Below are 22,875 nucleotides of genomic sequence, written 5' to 3'. Positions count from 1 at the left end.
CTGACAGAAATGCTGAATTGAGACCACAGAATTAGCAGCCAGCATTTGCCAGACAGAAGCTCTCCGTGCCATTCCTCTCCTGTTCCTGCTGACCCGTTATCCACTTGGACGGTTGGACCCCGCATTGCGAAATTGCTTCTGCCTGACGGGGACGGCGACGAGGTTCAATCTGGCGGCCGCGTTCATCTCCCGAGCTGGCCGGCCACCCGGCCATCTCCCTGCCCAGCCCGGCCGCCCGGGCCCATAGACGCTTTGCCCAGACCAGAGCGCGTCATCGAGCTGCTTTTGATGAAGAAGCCGCAAGGTCTCCCTCCATCAGCTCCCAGCTCTGAGCTCGAGCAACGCCGCCGGGCTGCATCGCATTCCCGGCGTCCAGCCTCCGGCGGTGGTGCTGCGCTGCCTCAGCTCCCGTGATCCCGTCCCGCTCTTGTCTGGTAGGGAGGACGAGGATCCAGTCAACCGTTGACGTTGAATCTATGACCAATCTCGGCCGCACGTGCTCGATCCAACGTCCGGAACGGACCCAGGGGAAATACCGTCCACCCCCGGTCGGTGTTTGGGGGGGGCGTCCGCCCATTGTTGTCGCAAGGACGTGCCGGCTCCGCTGCATGCCGAGGCTGATGGCTCGCCGGAGGCGCCCCCGTGCCCCGGGCGTCGGTTGACCTCCTCCATCCATGCTGCTTAGCTCACAGGCTTTCAACCAGGGGAGAGGAGACGTACCGTGCCGGCGAACACGAAGAGGGCGCGCCGCACGCGGCAAGGCACAAGCTGCTGCGATCAATCGACGGACCAACCGTGCCGGCGAACACGAAGAGGGCCCTGCTGCGATGCAATCGTGTATGTGGTGTGCTTCGCAGCAGCATCGATCGTCTTGCCACAGAGCTTGCCGAGCGAGGAACCGTCGAATGATTTCGCCCGCGGGGCTGCGCACTCCCTCCGCCGCCATAGCGGTGCCTGTGACCTCTTGGGCTCTAGCGTCGCATCCCCGCGTGCTTCAGGCTTGCTCGCCTTGGTTTCAGTTTCTCACCGGACTCTCCCTCCAGCCTCCGGAAGCACGCCATCTTCTTTGTACGATGTATGTGTGAAGCGGAAAGACTATGCATCACGCGTGCGACAGAATCGTCTGAAGTAGTGATTAATTTCCCCATGTACTATTTGGTTGAATTTTAGCTGGCAACATGTGCAAAAATCTCTACTTCTAATGGACCGGCCCAATATAATTTACTGTAAGAATTCATCTCCTTCAGATGATGGTTTGCACCTTAAGTGATGCATAACCGCGCCCTGTGTGGAGTGTGAACTGAAATACAAGTGCGAAAATATCCACAACAACACGTACAGGTTACTGCTGAAAACTGATGGAGATGTCATTTTAGGGATGAAAGTAAATTTACCCGTTGACTAGGTAAAGGCCCGTGCGTTGCCACGGGCATACTAATTTGAACGAAACAATAACTACTTCAAATAAGCAAAATTGCGCCAGGCAATGTCCACCGAGACATAGAAGCCACCCATATGCTTGAGAATCAAAAATCAAAATACTGTCGACACAATATTTAGTCTACGAGTTGCCAATGCGCATACATGTGTTCACTGCTTATCCATGGCACCACATGCCACACAATATGTAACAGAGGTGTGCCTGTGTACAGTACGGTTAGATGGTGAGACAACAGGAAGTTGACGATAACCCAATAATTAGCAGTTACACACCAAGAGATAATAGAAAGGATCTAAAGCGCGGTAGAAAGAACTACACATTGTTCTTTCTATCACAGCCCCTCCAAACGGATCGGATTATTCTATAGCTACCCATGCCTGATACAAATGACAAGCTTCATCTTTGTACCCGTGCGATCAGTGCCAGCAAGGCAGCAACAAGGGAATCGTCTCTAGTTCAAACAAAGCAAAACAGAAAGATCAGGGATAACAAATGATGATAAACAAAAGGTTTACTCAGAAATGTAAATTACTCATGTTTGGTGCTAGGGGCATCTTGTCTTCCATGTATCATAAAAAACTACAGATTCTATGTAGAAGCACATGGATTCATCTGTTATACCTCTTTCAAGTCACAAAGAATTCCAACCAGAAACATAACACAAAAGCTGAGGCACTCGCCAATTTATAAAATCTCCATGTCAGAGTTGATTAGAAAAGCTGGTCAAGGAGTGCAGACATGTGGGCCCAGAACTAGGGGATGTTTGGTGTAAGCTAATGTAAATATATACATGTATGAGCCTAGCAAGAAATGCAAATTTACTTGCAAATTATGGATACTGGATTTCCCTTAATGAAAAAAAAACCGTAAGATGCCGGAAGGTTAACACACAGTTGCTAGCCTTGGGAAAATTTATGACCAATTCAGAGACAGATAGAATTGCTTAAAGCTGAATGTTGGTCATTACTATGTTGGAGGCAACCTAGAATTCGTAGTGTTAATAGCAAGAACTCTTGCAATGGTCTTTGCTGCACCTAAATTTTCCCAACTGAAATCACCATTTTAATGCTCATATACCAATCATGAATTGCATAGACTGCAAAAACTGCTTCTCCTCAACAGAAAACTGAAAAGAACCAAAGCACCATGTCATAAGAGGGTCTTGGCAAGAAAATTCAAAATAATAAATTCTCATGCAGCTCCACAAAATAATAAAAAATGTCGAAATCTCATTTTTGTGTTACTTGTGTCCAGAGAATTGCCATTTTATGGTATACTCACATGAATTCCAAATGTCAAAGCACCTGAAATTTTTCATCAGCATTTTTCTCTGAACAATTTCGGAAGTACTAAAAGGTGCACCTGAAATTTTTCAGAGCATTTTCAGGACATATACAAGTAGCATCTACATACCATGACATATTCTTTTTTCAGAACTTAGTGGCTAATCTAATTTCGTACATGGGTGCTTTCTGAACTGACTTTTACGGTAACAGGTAACAGTGCTAATATATTTTTTCCCTGATAAGCATAAGCACTAAACCACATGATTTTTAGAATATAATAAAAGAAAACCCTTTACAACAACAAACTGATATGGGCCGTGTTTGGTTTACTTTTGGTGAAATTTTTTCGAAGGAATCTCGCATGCATGGTGCATTAAACGAAGTCTATTTGTAAAACCTTTTCACAGATGAGTGTAAATTTGCGAGCCGAACCTAATGAACCTAATTAGTCCATGATTAGATACAGTACCATGCTACAGTAACTGATACCCAACTAATTTGTATTTTATATTTAATTTTTCATAATGGTATTGGTGGGTGATTTTTAATTAGGCACACATGTATATTAGGCTAATTTTATCGTAATGGTAGTGGTGTGTAATTTTTATTTTTCTTTTTTTCCCCGATTTTCAGACCCTAAGAGTGAACGTGGAGGCTCCGTTAAATAATAAGATAATAGATATGCAGAAGGATGTGTCCTTCAACACTTCATCTTTACCATAGGGCATGTAGATCACGATACACTTCACCACTACAAACTGTTAATTACATTGAATTCAGTAACTTTCATACGCAGGGGGGTGGTTGCAATTGGCAATTTCCTCCTTCCATCGGTGAGGACTAACTGTAGATTCAGAATAAGGCACAAAGATCCATCATCGCTCTCATTGTATAGTCTGATAGTCAGCGGTTTGATTTGGTTTCTACTGAAAATATAGGAGTGTCTGATGCTGCAATGCGATGCATAGCCAATCTGAAGTCTGAACTAAGAAGTTATGAACATGCAGAACACTCGGCCTTCGCTGCAATCCCTCTATCACGCTTTGATCCATCGTCCACTTAACGCGGCAAGGAGGCAGGTGGGCGCCGATGAAGGCGGCGACATGGTGTGCGCCGGCGTCCGCGGCCGGCGTCCGCGCGCGTCTGCCGACCGGCCGGGCATTGCATTGCCTGGGCCACGGACGCCTTGCCTGGACCAGATCGAGCGAACTTTTCCGGAAAGAAGCAGCGCTGCCATCTCCTGCGTCGTCAACCGGCGAACAACACTCGCCGCCGATCCCGAGCACCGCAGCCGCGCCCCCGCCGTCCGGCCTACGTCCCTCTGTCAGACTGTCACGCTTTGATCCATCATTCACTGGACGCGGCGGGGAGCCAGGTGGGCATCGGTGAATACGGCGGCGTGGTGCGAGCACCCCAGCGGCCGCGCGCGTCTGCTTCTCTGGAACGATGAAGCGGAGAGCCAGCGAGGTCTTCCGCACCGTCGATCAGCGGACGCTCGCCACCAATGTCATGAACTGCCGCCGCGCTGCATGGCCCTGGCCGCACGCCGTCCGGCTGCTCCTGCGCCTGCGGCCTGCCTGAGCAAGGCGACATACGAGGACGACGCAGTCAAACTGCTGACTATGTCATCCTTGACCGCCGATCTGGGCCGCAAGTGCTCCATCCAATGGCTCACACAGACCAAGGGGTGGACGGTGTTTGAAATACCGTCCACCCCTGGTCGGTGTTTCAGGCGCCGTCCGCCCCGTGGTGGCCGTGAGGACGCCGCCCCCGCTGCCTGCCGTGGCTCGCCGGAACGCCGCCGCGACCCGGGCGTTGATGGACCACATCCCTTCCTCCTTTGGGCGCATAGTGTTCAGAGATATAATTGCCGCATAAGTGATGGGCGACTGGCGTCGCGGCGAGACAGCATCCAAAGAGAAGCCAGCCGGCCAGCCATCTCCTCGTCGCCACCGGCGATGCGCATGTACAGGGCCAGCTGTTGTGATCAGCCATGGCGCGCGCCAGCATGAACAGAGCTAAGCTGTTCTCGGAAAGGAGGCCGCCTCCGTCGCAACACACCGCACCGTCCAGGCGTGCGCGTATGCCTGGACGGGATGGTGTCCACCGGCGTCACGCGGGTGGTAGAGGCACCGTCGGCGACGCCTGGCGGTGGTGGCCGCGGCCGCGGCAGCGCCCCGCGCAAAAACCCCTTTGGGGGCGAAGGGGAGGCTGTCGGGCGTCGGCTGGAAGATGCAGAGCTTTCTCGTTAGCGACGGGACGGTCCATGGGGGCTAGCTTCTCGTTAACCAGTGGGACAACCTCATCGGATCCTTTCTCCTCCAGACTACTGAGCTTTGATACTGATCCCTAGCACGACCTCTTGTTTCCATTGGACGAAACGAATTGATTGGGGGCTGATTGAGCATTGGTATTTGGTCATTCTAGAAGTAGTCGACATCTGAAATGAAATAACCGAACACGAGTTACAGGCTGATGTGAATTTTGCTCGGTCGCATGATTTTTTTTTTACATCTTTGCATTGAGAAGCTGAATGCTGAAATGCAAACGAGGGTCAATGTTCAGTTGAAATCTCAGGAAATTGGGAAGGCAAACAATCAAAAGGAACATGAACTAAAGGAATATCAGATGGGCATGAACATTCACTAAAATTTTCTGCCAAGGTACTGAACGACAAGCAGCGCTTTAGCTGCGAACTTTGCCAAGTAGAAGGTCTATGCAACACTTCTATTGAAGAATATGCAGACAGATGTTTCCTCCAACACTTCGTATCTACAAGCTGCTAATTACACTGAATTCAGTAACTTTCATACTGTAGATTCAGAATAAGGCACAAAGATCCATCATCGCTCTCATTGCATAGCCGGTGGTTTGATTTGGTTTGTACTGAAAAATAGAAGTGTTTGATGCTGCAGTGCAATGCATAGCCAATCTGAAGTCTGAACTCAGAAGTTATGAACAAGCAGAACACTCTGCCTACGCTGCAATCCCTGTATCAGACTGTCGCCCTTTGATCCATCGTCCACTAGACGCGGCGGGGAGGCAGGCGGGTGCCAGTGAAGGCAGGGACGCGGTGCGAGCCGGCGGCCGCGCGCGTCTGCCCACCGGCGGGGCATCGCCTTGCCTGGGCGGCTGGGCCCACGGACGCCTTGCCAAGACCAGATCGGGCGAGCTTCTCCGCAAAGAAGCGGCGGCGCCGTCTCGTGCGTCCTCAACCAGCGGACGCTCGCCACCGATCCCGAGCACCGCGACCGCGCTCCCAACGTCCGGCCTGCTATCCTTCTTCAGCGCCCTGCCTGAGCTAGACGAGACCGACGAGACGAGGACGGACTCAGTCAATCCATTGACCGCGATCTGGACCGCAAGTTCTCCATCCAATGGCTGACAGAGATCAAAGGGGTGGACGGTATTTGAAATACCGTCCACCCCTGGCCTGGGTTTCAGGCGCCGTCCGCCCCTGATGGCCGCGAGGACGCCGATCCCGCTGCACACCATGGCTCGCCGGAGCGCCGCCGCGTCCCCGGCGTTGATTGATCTCATCCCTTTCCTCCCGCAAGGACAGAATAGTGTTCAGAACTAAAATTGCGGCATAAGGAGATGGGCTCCACCGACTCAGCTGCATCCGCGCGACCACAGAAGCCAGCCGGCCGGCCGGCCATCTGCTCGTCGCCCCCGGCGCTGCGCGTGTGCATCAGCGCAGAGGCCAGGCATGGTGGTAGTGCCGTCGCCGTGGAAGAAGAGCACAAGCTGATACTGCCTGCCTGTTAATACGCCAAGTATACGTCCAGTTGTCTGCGAGACGCAACGATGGCCCCCGGCGGCGTTCGCCTGGGCTCCGGTTGGCAGCTGCCTAGCTCCTCCTTTTGTTCCGCCGTGGACGACTGACGCAACGCAACCGATTGGTTGGACGGCCGGCAGATTTGATTCGATGCGCTCTGCGTGAGCGTGCGGACCGCCGCCGCCGGTAGGGTACCAGTTGTAGCCAGCACCCCTTTCGGCTGCAGCCTTTTGGCAAGGCGGCTGCCCTGCTGCCGATGAGATCTTTGTTCTTTGCTACGACGACTAGAACCGATTTCTTTCGGCCAACTTGTTTTTCTGCTGACGATCGAATTCCCTACCTTTCTGGACGGTGTATGTGTAAAAAGCGCATAAAAGTACCAGTGAGCACTGAGCGCTGCATTTTTTTTTGTAGCAAGTGCTGGTTTCTTTCTTTTATTCAGTGCTTAATTAGCTGCATTAGCATCACTGTCCTGTCTGCAATGTTACCTGCTCCACATCAGTAGAAGGCTAGAAGCGATTTGGTTGAGATGTTAGCGTCCACTGACCACTAGGCCATCACACACCCCGGTCGGTGACAGCTCGCGTGCTAGCACTTGGCATCTCGCATCGGCCACGCCACCTGACTGAGACAGCCAGTAGTCTGAACCGCCCCAGATGACGCCTGCAGACTGTTGGCTGGGCCACGATGCAACACCTGCATGCGGCCGAACACGCCAGCACCGGCTGTGGCCACTCGCCTAGCTTTCAGGTAGCCGCCGCCCCGCGTGCACGGGCAAGGCGTGGTCCGGGGGGTGCGCCGCGGCGACGGACCTGCTCTGCTCCACCCTGGGCGTCGCGTCGTCCCGGCGGCGGCGCTCGCAGGTCGTTCCCAGCGTAGTTCAGGACGGCCATGGTACTCCGCGTCTCGCGCTTGCGGCCGACGACGTGGGACGCGGCCCAGTTGTTCCGGGACGGGTCCTGGTCGGCCGTCACCAGCACGGAGCACTTCTCGCCGGAGTAGATGAAGAGGCTACTCACCACGACCGGCCTCACGTAGTGCCCGTCGGCCACCACCACCATTCCTCTGCATAGGCTCCCAGTTGCGAGCTCGAGCAACGCCTCCGGGCTGCATCATATCGCATGCTCTCGCTGTCCAGCCTCCGGCGGTGGTGTTGCCCTGCCTCGGCTCCCGTCCCGCGCTTGTCTGATGGGGAAGACAAGGATCTGGTCAACCGTTGACGTGCAATTTACTACGACCCATCTCGGCCGCACGTGGTCGATCCAACGTTCGGAAGCGACCCAAGGGTGGACGGTATTTGAAATACCGTCCATCTCCGGTCGGGATTTCGGGTGCCGTCCGCCTCTGGCTGTCGGCTTGTGGCAAGGACGCGCCGGCTCCGCGGCATGCCGGGACTCGCCGGAGCGCCTCCGTGTCCCGGGCGTCGGTTGATCTCCTCCATCCATGCCTCAATATCGAAGTTGACCCGACGTTAGGCTGCCAACGCGGAGCCGCGGTAGGTCCTCCCCGGCACGGCAGTGAACAGCGCCGGCAAGGGGCACGCAGTCCGGGCGCCGCCGGGAGTAGCGAGCTAGCGAGGAGCAGTTTAACATCCCTCGGCCTGCCGTGATCAGCAGAGACGAAGTCGAGCGGGTCGGATGCGAGCCCGACGGCCTGCTCGTAGACGCTCTGGTGCCACGAGTCCATGAGGAGGACGGTGCGCTCCTCGTCGTAAGCGAAGGGCTCGGCGACGCCGTCCGGCATCGACACCACGAGCATGCCTGATGAGGACGGCGACGTGGTACGAGCCCGGCGGCCGCGTTCATCTCCTAGAGCTGGCCGGCCACCGGGCCATCTCCCTGGCTCCTTGCCCCCCGCCCGGGTCCATGGACGCTTTGCTCAGACCAGAGCGCGCCATCGAGCTGCTTTTGACGAAGAAACGGCAAGGTCTTCCTCTGCATAGGCTCCCAGTCCCAGCTCCGAGCTCGAGCAACGCCGCCGGGCTGCATCATATCGCACTCTCGCCGTCCAGCCTCCGGCGGTGGCGCTGTCCTGCCTTGGCCCTCGGCTCCCGTCCCGCGCTCCCTTGTCTGATGGGGAGGACGAGGATCCAGTCAACCGTTGACGTGCCATCTACGACCAATCTCGGGAGCACGTGCTCGATCCAACGTCCAGAAGGGGCCCAGGGGTGGTCGGTATTCGGGGTGCCGTCCGCCCCTGGTTGTCGCAAGGACGCGCTGGCTCCGCTGCATGCCGTGACTCGCCGGCGAGCCCCCGTGTCCCGGAGCTGCTGGACGGTCCTGACTCCGGCGACCTCGATTCCGGCGAGGAGGACGGGGGCGGACGAGCGGCAGCAGGAGCGCACCTCGACCAGGGGGCATATGCAAAGTACAGGGTCCTCGACCACTGGCCACTGCACGGCCGTCTCTGCCCTTCCTCGTCGCCTGCCAAATCCCGGATGCTCATTCTACTTTGCAATGCAAGGTACACATGCCAATTCCTGATGCAATCGCCAGCGTACCAACCTACCAGGTGTTCGCTACTTTGCCTACAAGAGGGAGGCCAGGGGTGGGTGGGTTCACTAAACCTTCCTTGCCCTTTTTGTTGACAGAACTGTCTCCATCCTTTTCTATACTGTCAACTAAACAAGGTTTTGTGATCTTCGCTAGGTGTTGATCTCACCTTCATGCAGTGTATGGGCAGTGGAGTTTTTTGTGGACGGCATCAAATCCTTTTCAAGATCAGTCAGCTACAGTTAAGAGCAGGGTTCTGATCTGCACCCTTTGGTGCATATAGAAATGTCGCAATGCCAAGGTTTTCAGAAGTGAGGATGCTACAAAGCTGAGGACAAGGATTGGTTATTAGAGTGGAGCAATTTTTTCCCATGTACCTTTTTTTCTTTCTTTAAGGTCCTTTTGCCTTCTGCTCTTGCTTCTTATTTCCCTCATGTACTCTCTCTGATAAGGTTTTTCCTGATTTTTAAGTGTTTGTAAATTATTATTTTTTTACAATAAAAGCTCAGGCAACCTTCAATGGCTGCCGTTGTTTCTCTCAAAAATTGTGGTTTGGCTTGATTCTAACTTTGATCCGGCTTTACATTGTTGCTTTGGAGTCACAGATCAAAGATAACTGAAGATTGTTCTTCAGTATTGAGTGTTGGTGTGGATGGATTTTTATGCTACATTTGACATCAAGAGGACACGCGGAGCTGGTGATGGAAGAGATATCATTTGACATCAAGATCAAATGTTTTGGCAAATTGAGCAAGAATAGAAAATGTCTTTGACAGTTGCCTGACAAACGGTAACTCCTGAAACAAGAGAAACCAATGCCTAGGAAAACCTTCCATTTTATTTTCTAGTGAATGCATAATATTCTTGGGAGCTGTCACTTCTCTATGGGATATGTTTGAGCACAGGTGGTAATTGAGCTTGGTGGTCAATGACTGTATGCTGGTGGTTGTCTGAATATCAACAGAGTGCACAATGACTCTACGGAAAAAGAACACTTTTGGCACTAATTCGAAATCAGAATTTGATCAGAGGGATACTGCAAGCAAAAGATTGTCGCAATATTCCCTTAAGCTTGCACATTCACCAACTTGATCTGGTTCTTTTTGTATCAGGGGCGTCATTTCAGTGTCCATATTCTGAATCTTAACAGCAAACACAAAATGACTGTAGGGTTGGCTCAATCTGAAGCTTAGCATATTTGAGATATGTGCTTCAAAAAATGCCTCTTATAGTAAACATCGCTGCAGTATTCATAACTTGCATGTTCACATTCATGATCTGGTACTCTGACATTCTGCAAGAGTCTGTAGCCACAATGTAGCATTGTGCAGTTTCCACCTTCCACAAGGCTGAATATACTTAGCTCGGGTTAAAAATAAAACTCCCGTCCTCTGCTCTAAAAAAAATAAAACTCACATCCTTTTGATGCTTGCTAACAAATTAAGCGTTCATGTTCAATGGCAATCTCAAAAGGCTAGCAGCCGATAAGCATGGAATGCCAGATACTCAGATGAACAAGCTCTATAGGGCGGTTAAGGATACTGACAGAAATGCTGAATTGAGACCACAGAATTAGCAGCCAGCATTTGCCAGACAGAAGCTCTCCGTGCCATTCCTCTCCTGTTCCTGCTGACCCGTTATCCACTTGGACGGTTGGACCCCGCATTGCGAAATTGCTTCTGCCTGACGGGGACGGCGACGAGGTTCAATCTGGCGGCCGCGTTCATCTCCCGAGCTGGCCGGCCACCCGGCCATCTCCTGGCCGGCCACCCGGCCATCTCCCTGCCCAGCCCGGCCGCCCGGGCCCATAGACGCTTTGCCCAGACCAGAGCGCGTCATCGAGCTGCTTTTGATGAAGAAGCCGCAAGGTCTCCCTCCATCAGCTCCCAGCTCTGAGCTCGAGCAACGCCGCCGGGCTGCATCGCATTCCCGGCGTCCAGCCTCCGGCGGTGGTGCTGCGCTGCCTCAGCTCCCGTGATCCCGTCCCGCTCTTGTCTGGTAGGGAGGACGAGGATCCAGTCAACCGTTGACGTTGAATCTATGACCAATCTCGGCCGCACGTGCTCGATCCAACGTCCGGAACGGACCCAGGGGAAATACCGTCCACCCCCGGTCGGTGTTTGGGGGGGCGTCCGCCCATTGTTGTCGCAAGGACGTGCCGGCTCCGCTGCATGCCGAGGCTGATGGCTCGCCGGAGGCGCCCCCGTGCCCCGGGCGTCGGTTGACCTCCTCCATCCATGCTGCTTAGCTCACAGGCTTTCAACCAGGGGAGAGGAGACGTACCGTGCCGGCGAACACGAAGAGGGCGCGCCGCGCGCGGCAAGGCACAAGCTGCTGCGATCAATCGACGGACCAACCGTGCCGGCGAACACGAAGAGGGCCCTGCTGCGATGCAATCGTGTATGTGGTGTGCTTCGCAGCAGCATCGATCGTCTTGCCACAGAGCTTGCCGAGCGAGGAACCGTCGAATGATTTCGCCCGCGGGGCTGCGCACTCCCTCCGCCGCTATAGCGGTGCCCGTGACCTCTTGGGCTCTAGCGTCGCATCCCCGCGTGCTTCAGGCTTGCTCGCCTTGGTTTCAGTTTCTCACCGGACTCTCCCTCCAGCCTCCGGAAGCACGCCATCTTCTTTGTACGATGTATGTGTGAAGCGGAAAGACTATGCATCACGCGTGCGATAGAATCGTCTGAAGTAGTGATTAATTTCCCCATGTACTATTTGGTTGAATTTTAGCTGGCAACATGTGCAAAAATCTCTACTTCTAATGGACAGGCCCAATATAATTTACTGTAAGAATTCATCTCCTTCAGATGATGGTTTGCACCTTAAGTGATGCATAGCCGCGCCCTGTGTGGAGTGTGAACTGAAATACAAGTGCGAAAATATCCACAACACGTACAGGTTACTGCTGAAAACTGATGGAGATGTCATTTTAGGGATGAAAGTAAATTTACCCGTTGACTAGGTAAAGGCCCGTGCGTTGCCACGGGCATACTAATTTGAACGAAACAATAACTACTTCAAATAAGCAAAATTGCGCCAGGCAATGTCCACCGAGACATAGAAGCCACCCATATGCTTGAGAATCAAAAATCAAAATACTGTCGACACAATATTTAGTCTATGAGTTGCCAATGCGCATACATTTGTTCACTGCATACATATGTAACAGAGGTGTGACTGTGTACAGTACGGTTCGATGGTGAGACAACAGGAAGTTGACGATATCCCAATAATTAGCAGTTACACACCAAGAGATAATAGAAAGGATCTAAAGTGCGGTAGAAAGAACTACACATTGTTCTTTCTATCACAGCCCCTCCAAACGGATCGGATTATTCTATAGCTACCCATGCCTGATACAAATGACAAGCTTCATCTTTTGTCGGGTATCACAATTAGGGACACTCTAATCGGGGTACTAAGACCGTTTTTAAAAACACAAACACCTGTTAAGGCAACTAGGCCCACGGCCTCCTTCCAATCTGGAAGAAAGGAAATGACTCAATGAAGCCCAGCACGCGGCCCATTCACATCCCCCTCGAACCCGCGGAACGATCTCCGCCTCGCTCGAGGGTTCCTCTCGGGCCCGCTGGACAATCTCCGTCTCGCTCGAGGGTAGCGGATCTACCCTCGAGCGGGTGACTCATTTTCGGCCTCGCTCGAGGGCTCCCTTCGGGACCCTCGGTCACGCAACGCACCTCCACCTCGCTCGAGGGTAGCGGATATACCCTCGAGCGGTGACTCATCTCCGCCTCGCTCGAGGCCGTCTCTCAGCACAAGGGACAAACGGCCCCGCCGCCCAACCGCTCGCCGTACGAAGGCATTGAAAGCCAGCCACTCTGCCACGGCTCAAAGGACAGGCGGCGTCAGGCCACCACTCCCACAGTGGATGTGACCGGGGTCCCATCCGCTGACTTCGGTCACCGCTCCGCCATCCAGAAGGCTGTAGCGGCACTGTGGGACATGCAACGCGAGACAAGACGGGCCCGGCACGGCCCCCGTTCCTGTTCTGCCGACACCGACCATCCGGACTCACCTCCCACTGGGGAAGGGGTCCAGTAACGTCACGTGTCCTCCCAAACGGAGCGCTTAACGTACACGGACGGGGCCCCGGACCTCCCCTTTTTAGGAGCCCGGGACCTCCACGTGTCCCCCGGACCTTCTAGTGCGCACGACCGCACTCCGACCAGGGGATCCAGGGCCGTCCCGCGCCATTTCTACCGCCGGGACACTACCGGACGACCGGCGTCATCTTCGCTGTACCAATTACGAAATCCGGACGACAGTGACACACGCCGCCTTCCCACAGTGTACTTCCTACAGTGTCCGACCACTGTACCCCGCGATTCAGGGGAGGACGGCGACTTCCATGCCCCACTCATGTACGCCGCCCCTCCTTGTGACTATAAAAGGAGGAGGCGGGCTCCCCTTAGCTGGGGCTGGACTCTAGCTGCTGCTGGCTGGTTAGGCTCTCTCTGGACTCTAGTCCGCTTGGTCTCTCTGGCTTCTCTCTTCAAGAGGACGTTCAGGGACTACTGAGCACTCATCTCAACCGACTCCACTCCTAGCTGAGACTTGGGAGCTTCTCTCCCTCTCTCGCCTTGCTTGTACCCCCTACTACAAGCACTCCGGGTGCAAGATAATACAGTGCCCTCGCACACCCCCTTTGCTGGACGTACGGCCCCGCGGCCGGAACCAGGATAAACCGTGTGTTACTGTGTTGCCTCTTGCATCATCATCTGGGACGAGGAAACACGCAGCATTTACTAGTTGGGATCCGGGCCCCCGGGTCGGGACACCGACAGTTGGCGCGCCAGGTAGGAGGGCTGCGTGACATTTTTCTCTATTGTTCCCATTTGATCTCCAGGGATGACGAGCAGATCCAACCCATACCCTATGGGTGTCTCGGATCCGCTCCCTGCTGGATTTGTGATCTGGTTCGGGAGTCTCGAGTTCAGAGCGACCGGCAACAGCTACCTCATGCAGCTCCTCTCCCCCGGACGCAACCCCATCGCTCCGACTTCACCAGCCCGACGCAACAGGCGCTCGGGTCAGCATTCACGACAAGCACGCGCGGAGCGGCGTCGTGCGGCATGCCACAGCTCCCCCACGTGGGACGAGGCTGGCATGTCGCAACTCAGCATCACGGCCAATGGGGCCACCGTTTCGTCATCGTGTGCCTCGGCGTCATCTGCGCCGGCACTATCGCCTGCGGCAGCACTAGTGCCTCCCAGGGGGAACTCGACTTCGGCGTCGCCCTTCCCCTTCGGGATGCGCAACGCTGCCGCCCACGCCTCGTCAACCAGCGCTAACTTCATCGAGCATGAGGATCTGCCGGGTCATCATCTTCGGTCGATTCGCAGCCTCATCGCGTCGTCCCCTGACGAATCCCACCCCGAGACGGTGAGCTCGATCGCCGACGACATTGACTTCTTCATGAACAACTTCACGACCGAGGAGGCCGAGGACTACTCCGGGGTTCGCCACCCCGACGCTCTTCGCTCGTTCCAGCTGGCGACGGCTTACTGCCTCACCTGCTCCGAAGACTCCAGCGAGGGGGATTTCGATCCTTCCCGGGAGTGCTTCATGGCGGACCTTGCGGACGAGCAGGACGACAATGCCCCAAGCAACGACGGGGACGGCGGGGCGGACGTGCGGGCAAAGCAACCGGTGGTCCTGCCTGCAGCCCCTTCCTCGTCAAGTTCAGCGGCGCGACAAGCTCAACTGGCGCAGCTCAACGAGCTTCAAACCAAGCTCGATGAGCAGCATCAACAAACCCAGGAGCTACGCGCCGCACTCGAGCAGCAGCATACCGTGCGTGGTGCACACGCACAGGCGGCGGGACGTGTTGCCCGGGAGCGCATCCTGGCCGACGACAACGTCGACAAATCTCCGAAACTGAAGACGGCGGGCGAGAAGCTCGTCGCTGCGGCTTACCTACTCCAAGCTATGCCCGAGCCATCGACACCTTCGGGCCGCAACCTGCGCCGCGAGGCACAGGAGCTCATCGGGCAAGCTGCCGTGCAGCAGGCCGAGAGTTCTACGTCTCGTATGCGCTCGAAGGCCCCGGAGCCGCGTGATGGGACTGCGCATCAGTACCACGAGGTTTCTGTGCACACACCCCCCGCGGGGAAGGGCAAGGCAGCCGGAGCGCCCGGTGCGAAGGCGCCCTCGGTGCACGAGCGCATCGGGAGAGTTCCCATAAGGGAGCGAATCCGTGACACTCGCGGGCACGCTGGCGACGGCGACGCCCACAACGTCATTGACGGCAGGAGGTACACCCCTCGACGGGGTGGACGCTTCGACCTTGAGCACGACAGGGGTGAGTCACCGGAGCCTCCGGGCACCCGGGTGTTCAGCCGGGAGATTCGAACTGCATCTTTTCCCCCGGGCTTTCGACAACCCAACACCCTCGTCAAATACTCGGGTGAGACTGACCCTGCAGTCTGGCTCAATGACTACCGCCTAGCGTGCCAGCTAGGCGGTGCGACGGAGGACGCGGTCATCATCCGCAACCTTCCTCTTCATCTTGCTGACGCCACACGAACGTGGCTCGAGCACCTGCCTGCGGATCAGATCCACAACTGGGCCGACTTGGTCCATATCTTCGTGGGCAATTTCCAGGGCATGTACGTGTGCCCTGGGAACTCCTGGGACCTCAAAGGGCGTCGCCAGAAGCCCCGCGAGTCCCTGCGTGACTACGTGCGACGCTTCTCCAAGCAGTGCACCGAGCTCCCCAGCGTCACCCATGTCGAGGTCATCAACGCTTTCCTCGAGGGTACGACGTGCAGGAACCTGGTGCACGAGCTTGCGAGAAGCCGACCCGTCAGCACCAATGAGTTGTTCGACGCTGCCACCAACTACGCCGCCGGCGAGGAGGCTGTTGGTGCCATCTTCGACGACAAATCGAGCAAGCGCAAGGACGATGCGCCCGCGGAGGGCAGCAGCGTCAAGCCCAACGCCCCCGCTAAGAAACTGAAGCGGGGGAGGAAGGGAAAGAAGCCGGTCCCACCGAACCAGCGTGAGTCGGGGCGGGCAGAGGACTCTGAGGAGGCTTTTGCTGCCGCCCCAGACCGCAAAGGGCCTCGAGGCCCCCCTCGAGGTGGTGGTGGCCAATTCGACGACATGCTCAAGAAGCCGTGCCCTTACCACAAGGGCCCGGTCAACCATACCCTCGAGCAGTGCGAAATGCTCAAGAAGTATTACAACTGCATCGCGCATCGTGACGAAGACAAGAAGAAGGACGCGGGCGACAAAGGTGGAGATGACGAGTTCCCCCCAGTGGAGAACGCCTTCTTCATCTTTGGAGGAGCAATGGCGAATATGACTCCTCGGCAGCGCAAGCGTGAGCGCCGCGAAGTCTTTTCCGTCACCAAAGCCACACCATCCTACCTCGACTGGTCGAAGGATACCATCGCCTTTGGCCGCGAGGACCACCCCGACTACGTCCCGCATCCGGGACGGTATCCGCTCGTTGTCGACCCCATCATCGGTAACACCCGCTTCTCCAAGGTGCTCATGGACGGAGGCAGCAGCCTCAACATCATGTACGCCCCCACCTTGGAGCTCATGGGGATCGGACTGGACAAGCTTCGCCCCAGCAAGTCACCATTCCACGGCGTCGCGCCAGGGAAGCGAGTCCAACCCCTCGGCCAGATCGATCTGCCTGTGTGCTTCGGCACAGCAGCCAACTTCCGCAAGGAGGTACTCACTTTCGAGGTGGTGGGATTTCGAGGGTCCTATCATGCCATCCTTGGTCGTCCTTGCTACGCCAAGTTTATGGCCGTCCCCAACTACACCTACCTCAAGCTCAAAATGCCGGGTCCGAAGGGCGTCATCACCATCGGCTCTTCGTTCAAGCACGCCTACGAGTGCGACATCGAGTGCGTTGAGCGCGCGGAAGCTCAAGCGGAGGACGAGGCCCTCGCAACCACCCTCGACAAAATGGCGAGCGAGGCCTTGGACTCCATGCACCGACACGCCGGGAGCTTCGAACCCGCCGAGGGTATCAAGAAGGTGCCCCTCGACCCGAGCCACTCCGACGACAAGGCGTTGCAGATCAGCGCCACCCTCGACGACAAATAGGAAGTGGTGCTCGTCGATTTCCTCCGTGCCAACGTAGATATCTTTGCGTGGAGCCCCTCGGACATGCCTAGCATACCGAGGGAGGTCACCGAGCACTCTCTTGATGTCCGACCCAACTCCAAGCCGGTGAAGCAGCGCCTAAGACGCTTCGACGAGCTCAAGCGCCGGGCGATCGGCGAGGAGTTGCAGAAACTTCTGGCGGCCGGATTCATCAAAGAGGTATTCCATCCCGAGTGGCTAGCTAATCCAGTATTAGTGAAGAAAAAGAGTGGAAGCTGGAGGATGTGTGTAGACTACACTAGTTTAAATAAGACATGTCCGAAGGTTCCCTTTCCTTTGCCACGAATCGATCAGATTGTAGACACTACCGCGGGATGCGAACTCTTATCCTTTCTTGATGCCTATTCCGGTTACCACCAAATCAAGATGAAAGAGTCCGACCAGCTCGCGACTTCTTTTATCACACCCTTCGGCATGTACTGCTACGTCACGATGCCCTTTGGCCTCAGAAACGCCGGAGCCACATACCAGAGGTGTATGCTCCACGTTTTCGGAGACCATCTAAGGCGCAGCGTAGAGGCATACGTCGATGACATCATTGTGAAATCCAGGAAGGCGGACGACCTGGTTGCTGATCTCAGGATCGCATTCGATTGCCTACGAGCCAAAGGGGTAAAACTTAACCCCGAGAAGTGCGTGTTCGGGGTGCCTCGAGGCATGCTCTTGGGCTTCATCGTCTCCCAGCGGGGCATCGAACCCAACCCTGACAAAGTCTCGGCCATCACTCGGATGGGACCGATCCGAGACCTAAAGGGGGTACAGAGGGTCATGGGATGCCTAGCGTCCCTTAGCCGTTTTATCTCGCGTCTCGGCGAGAAAGGCTTACCCCTGTATCGACTCTTGAGGAAAACCGAGCACTTTACGTGGACCCCCGAAGCTCAAGAAGCCCTCGAAAGGCTGAAGGCATCACTCACTCGTGCTCCCATTCTCACACCACCTACGGACGGCGAGCCCCTCTATCTGTACGTAGCCGCGACGACCCAAGTGGTCAGCGCGGTGATCGTGGTCGAAAGACAAGAGAAGGGCCATGCTCTGCCCGTCCAACGACCGGTGTACTACATCAGCGAGGTGTTGTCAGAAACTAAGACACGCTATCCACAGATTCAAAAGCTGCTCTACGCAGTGGTTTTGGCTCGGCGCAAGCTGCGCCACTACTTCGAGGCTCATCCCGTCACCGTGGTCTCGTCTTTCCCCTTGGGAGAGATAGCCCGCAACCGGGAAGCTGAGGGTAGAATTGCCAAATGGTCTGTGGAACTGATGGGAGAAATACTCACCTAGGCTCCTCGCAAGGCGATCAAGTCCCAAATCTTGGCTGACTTCGTGGCTGAGTGGACGGACACTCAGCTACCCCCATCCCAAATCCAGGGCGAATGCTGGACTATGTACTTCGACGGGTCGGTGATGAAAACCGGCGCCGGTGCCAGCCTTCTCTTCATCTCACCCCTCGGAGAACATATGCGATACGTGATACGCCTACACTTCCCTGCGTTGAACAACATGGCGGAGTATGAGGCCCTCCTCAGTGGCCTCCGCGTCACCATCGAGCTCGGCGTCAAACGTCTCGACGTACGCGGTGATTCTCAACTCGTCGTCGATCAAGTGATGAAGAAATCTAGCTGTCACGACCCGAGGATGGAGGCGTACTGCAATGCAGTGCGCCGCCTCGAAGACAAGTTCGACGGCCTAGAGCTTAATCATGTCCCGCGCAAGTACAACGAGGATGCCGATGAATTAGCCAAGATCGCGTCGGGGCGGACCACCGTCCCCCCGAACATCTTCGCTCAAGACATCATTAATCCCTCCGTCGAGTTCAAGAACCCGACGGAGTCAGGCCCCTCGTCCGCTGGGCCCTCCGGCGGGAACCCTCCGGCGGACGAGGTCGAGCCCATGGACATTGGTTTCGGCACCACCTCCGCCGACGAGGCCGAGGCAATGGAAGTTGACGAGGCCCCCACTTCGCAAGATTGGCCCATCCAATACCTCAACTGGATGATTCGAGGGGTCCTACCCTCGAACCGCGCTCAGGCGCGACGCCTCGCCAGGAGGGCCAAGTCCTTCATCCTAATCGACAATGAGCTACACAAGCGCAGCCCCTCGGGTGTCCTGCAACGATGCATCCCCATCCCCGAGGGCATGGAGCTGATCCGCGACATCTATGCTGGCATCTACGGCCATCACGCCGTGCCACGTACCCTCGTAGGTAACGCGTTTCGGCAAGGCTTTTACTGGCCCACCGCGGTCGCCGACGCCACCAACGTTGTGCGGACCTGCGAGGGTTGCCTGTTCTATGCTCGAAAAACACACCTCCCGGCCCATGCTCTACAGACCATCCCCATCACGTGGCCGTTTGCCGTGTGGGGACTAGACCTCGTCGGTCCGCTGAAGAAGGTGCCCGGGGGCTTCACCCACTTGCTGGTGGCGGTCGACAAGTTTTCCAAATGGATAGAGGCTCGACCCATCGGCAAGATCAAATCCGAGCAAGCAGTTCTGTTCTTCACCGACGTTGTCTTTAGGTTCGGAGTCCCGAACTCGATCATCACCGACAACGGCACCCAGTTCACAGGCAAGAAATTCTTGGCGTTCTGCGACAGTTTCCACATACGTGTGGACTGGTCGGCTGTGGCACACCCACAGACGAACGGGCAAGTGGAGCGTGCCAATGGCATGATCCTCCAAGGACTAAAGCCAAGGATCTTCAACAAGCTGAACAAGTTCGGCCGGAGGTGGCTCACAGAGCTACCCTCGGTCATTTGGAGCCTAAGGACGACCCCGAGCAGAGCCACGAGTTTTTCTCTGTTCTTCCTCGTCTACGGCGCCGAGGCTATACTCCCCACTGACTTGGAGTACGGATCGCTGAGGCTCAAGACATATCAAGAGCAACGAAACCAGCGAGCTCGCGAAGACTCGCTGGACCAAGTGGACGAGGCTCGAGACATGGCGCTCCTCCACTCTGCGCGCTACCAGCAGTCCTTGCGAAGGTACCAAGCGCAGAGGGTCCGGCGCCGAGACCTCAACGAAGGGGACTTGGTGCTGAGGCTTCGACAGGACAATAGGGGCCGCCACAAGCTCTCACCTCCATGGGAAGGACCGTACATAATCGCCGAGGTGCTCAAACCCGGCACCTACAAGCTGGCAAACGAAAAAGGCGAAGTCCTCACCAACGCTTGGAATATACAACAGCTACGTCGCTTCTATCCCTAGAACTTCAAGTTTTTTGTACATTTGCTTGTACTCGCATCTTCAATTTCCCGAAATAATAAAGTACGCTTTACTGGTTTATTTTTGGGAACCATCCGGGCCCTCGAGGGCTAGGATGCGCGCTAACTCTGAGGTACGCTCGGCTTTACCCTCGGCAAAGCCGAGCCTCCCTCGGGGGCTACTACGGGGGGAACCCCCGTACGTCCCCAAAAAGTCGCCAATGTTTTTCGAAATATTTCCGTCTCGACCCTAAGTTTCTCGTATCCTTGGAAAAAACGGACGCGAGGCGTAAGCAACTACGGTACGGGGCTAGCCGAGTCGTGGGGCCGCCTACGCCTCCGGGATATGGCACCCCCCTCACCACCCTACGCCTACGTTGCTTATGAACGCGAACCCCCTCACAAACGTTCGTCCAAGTCGCATACAAGAACACGGGAATAAAGTAAAGGAACACAGGCTCGAACACACAAGGCCTCGACGGGCCACACATTCAAATTACGAAACAAAATCTTTTATATTCATAGGATGCGATTACAAAGCGCGACTATGATATAAACACTAATCTATTTACAATGGGCTTCGAGGCCCAACTTTCCTACAGGCTACCATCCCCCCTTGCGGGTCTTCAGGGGCGTCGAATTCGGCGATGGGAGGGATGTCTGCCTCGAGCTTCTCGGCGAGAACGGTGGCGAACTCCTCCGCGGCTGCGTCGGCTTCATCCATGATGGCCGATGCGGCGTCCGCGTCAGCATCATCGGGAATAACGTACCCCGACGACACCCTCTGGAGATCCATGAGGTAATGCGTTGAGGCCACGGCGAGAGCCCGCAGGACACCAAGGCGGAAGATGCTCTTGGCATGTTCGGCAATCCGACCGCCTAGCGCGCGCAGGCGGTTGATCACCGAACTGCCCGAGACGGCACCCTCCCCCTCGAGCTCTTGACACACGCTCACGGCGGTCTGCTCCAGCTCGGCAAACTCCATCTGTGCCGCTGTGAGCGCGGTGTGGACCGCTTCCTTCGCCGCGGTCCCGTCCGCCACCTTTTGCCTCAGCTCTGAGCAAAGGAAATCAACATTAGCCACGAAAGAAAACAAATCGACAAAAAATCAAAGGTACTCACCCGTCATGTTCTTCTGCGCTTCCTCCCTCTGGGTACGGGCAGCCTCTTCGAGCGAGGACAAGGAGGCTTCCTTCTCTCTAAGGGCGGCCCCCATGTTCTGGAGGGCCACCTCCTTCCCCTCAAGGGCCTCTCCCTTTTCCCGAAGGATCCCGGTGAGCGTGACCACGGCCACCTCTTTATGGAGGAGCTCGGCCTTCTGCTGCTCGAGCATCGTGCTGAGGCGCTGCAGCTCAGCGCTCTGCACCTCCGCCTCGCGAGCTCTCTCCTCGAGCGCCGTCCGAAGGCGCTGCAGCTCAGCAGTTTGCGCCTCGGCCTCCCGGGCCTTCTGCTCCGCTGCCGCCCTCTGGAGGTCTCGCTCACCAGCAACCCACGCTAGCTCCTCCTCCAGCGCCTACTGACGCGCTCCCAGATCGGCCATTTTTGTGTTGGCGTCGATATTTTTGAGCAACAGCTCGGCGTTGTGTTGCCCGAGCTGGCTCATCTGGGAGTACAGCCATTTCATCTCGGCGCTCTTTTCGCGCGAGATTTCCCTCAGCTGCTGCAAAGGGGGAGGGCGTGGGTGAAGACGCGTAAAAGCTAAAACCGAATCCGAGCAATTTCCGGGGGGAAATATTTACCTGGCTGACCTGGTAATCCGCATTCTGGTGGAGCTGGAAGGCGCGGTCGAGGGCCTGCAAGATCTCGCGACCGACGCCCATCTGCTTGTTCCAGGCCTCCTCCTCCTGCTCCTTACAGAGGAACTCCGAGGGGACCCCGGACGGGACGATCGCCCCGAGGTGGCTCCCCTCGGACGCCCCCGCTTCGAGCACGCCCGCGCTGGCCGACGCGAACTCGGCGATGTGTGCGGCAGCGCTCGCCGCAGCAGCGGGGTCGATGTCCATCGAATCCCGTACTCCTCGCTGCTGTCCGGCAGCTCCACCACCGCTGTCACACCCCCTTGCGCCGTTGGCTCAGGCACTACCGCAACGGTACCCTCGTCCAGGGCCTAAGCGGGCCCCGAAACAGGGGCTCCTTCCACCGCCGGTGCCTCTTGCGCCGTGCCCTCCTCCGCGACGCCCCCGCCGTCGGCCCTCGAGGGCTCGAAGACGAGGGTCTCCACTACACGGTCGGCAGGGCGCTCCTGCGCGCCCCCACCGGTCTCTCCTTCCGTATCCGGTCGGGCGGCACTGGCCGCGTCGCCCTGACCGGCCTCAACTTCGATGGCCGCCTGGGCAGCGCCACCGACACTGCCCCGGCCGGCCTCTTCGCCGGCATCGGCCGCCTGAGCAGCTGCTTCGGCACCACGCTGGCCAGCGTCGCTCTGACCGGCGTCACCCTCCTCCTCCTGTGTCCGAGCTTGCTGCGCCGCCTGGGCCCCTCGAGCCATGGCCTCCCGTAGCCTAGCGGCCGCCGCCTCGAGATCCACGGCGGG

At 56.4% G+C, this 22,875-nt stretch overlaps 1 long non-coding RNA gene across 2 annotated transcripts; it reads left to right on the top strand.

Moving 5' to 3' along the window:
* The first annotated feature begins 8,559 nt into the window (after nt 1-8,559).
* On the top strand, nt 8,560-9,542 carry LOC120676220. 2 transcript variants are annotated; one of them, XR_005675722.1, is made up of 2 exons: nt 8,560-9,056; nt 9,154-9,542. It is a non-coding gene; the product is annotated as an uncharacterized LOC120676220 (long non-coding RNA). The 2 variants fall into 2 exon arrangements; XR_005675721.1 differs by having other exon boundaries at nt 8,677-9,052.
* Nucleotides 9,543-22,875: the final 13,333 nt, after the last annotated feature.

The sequence above is a fragment of the Panicum virgatum genome, chromosome 5N, assembly GCF_016808335.1.
Source record: "Panicum virgatum strain AP13 chromosome 5N, P.virgatum_v5, whole genome shotgun sequence".
Taxonomy (NCBI): Eukaryota; Viridiplantae; Streptophyta; class Magnoliopsida; order Poales; family Poaceae; genus Panicum; species Panicum virgatum.
This window is presented reverse-complemented; position numbering and strand designations above follow the sequence as displayed.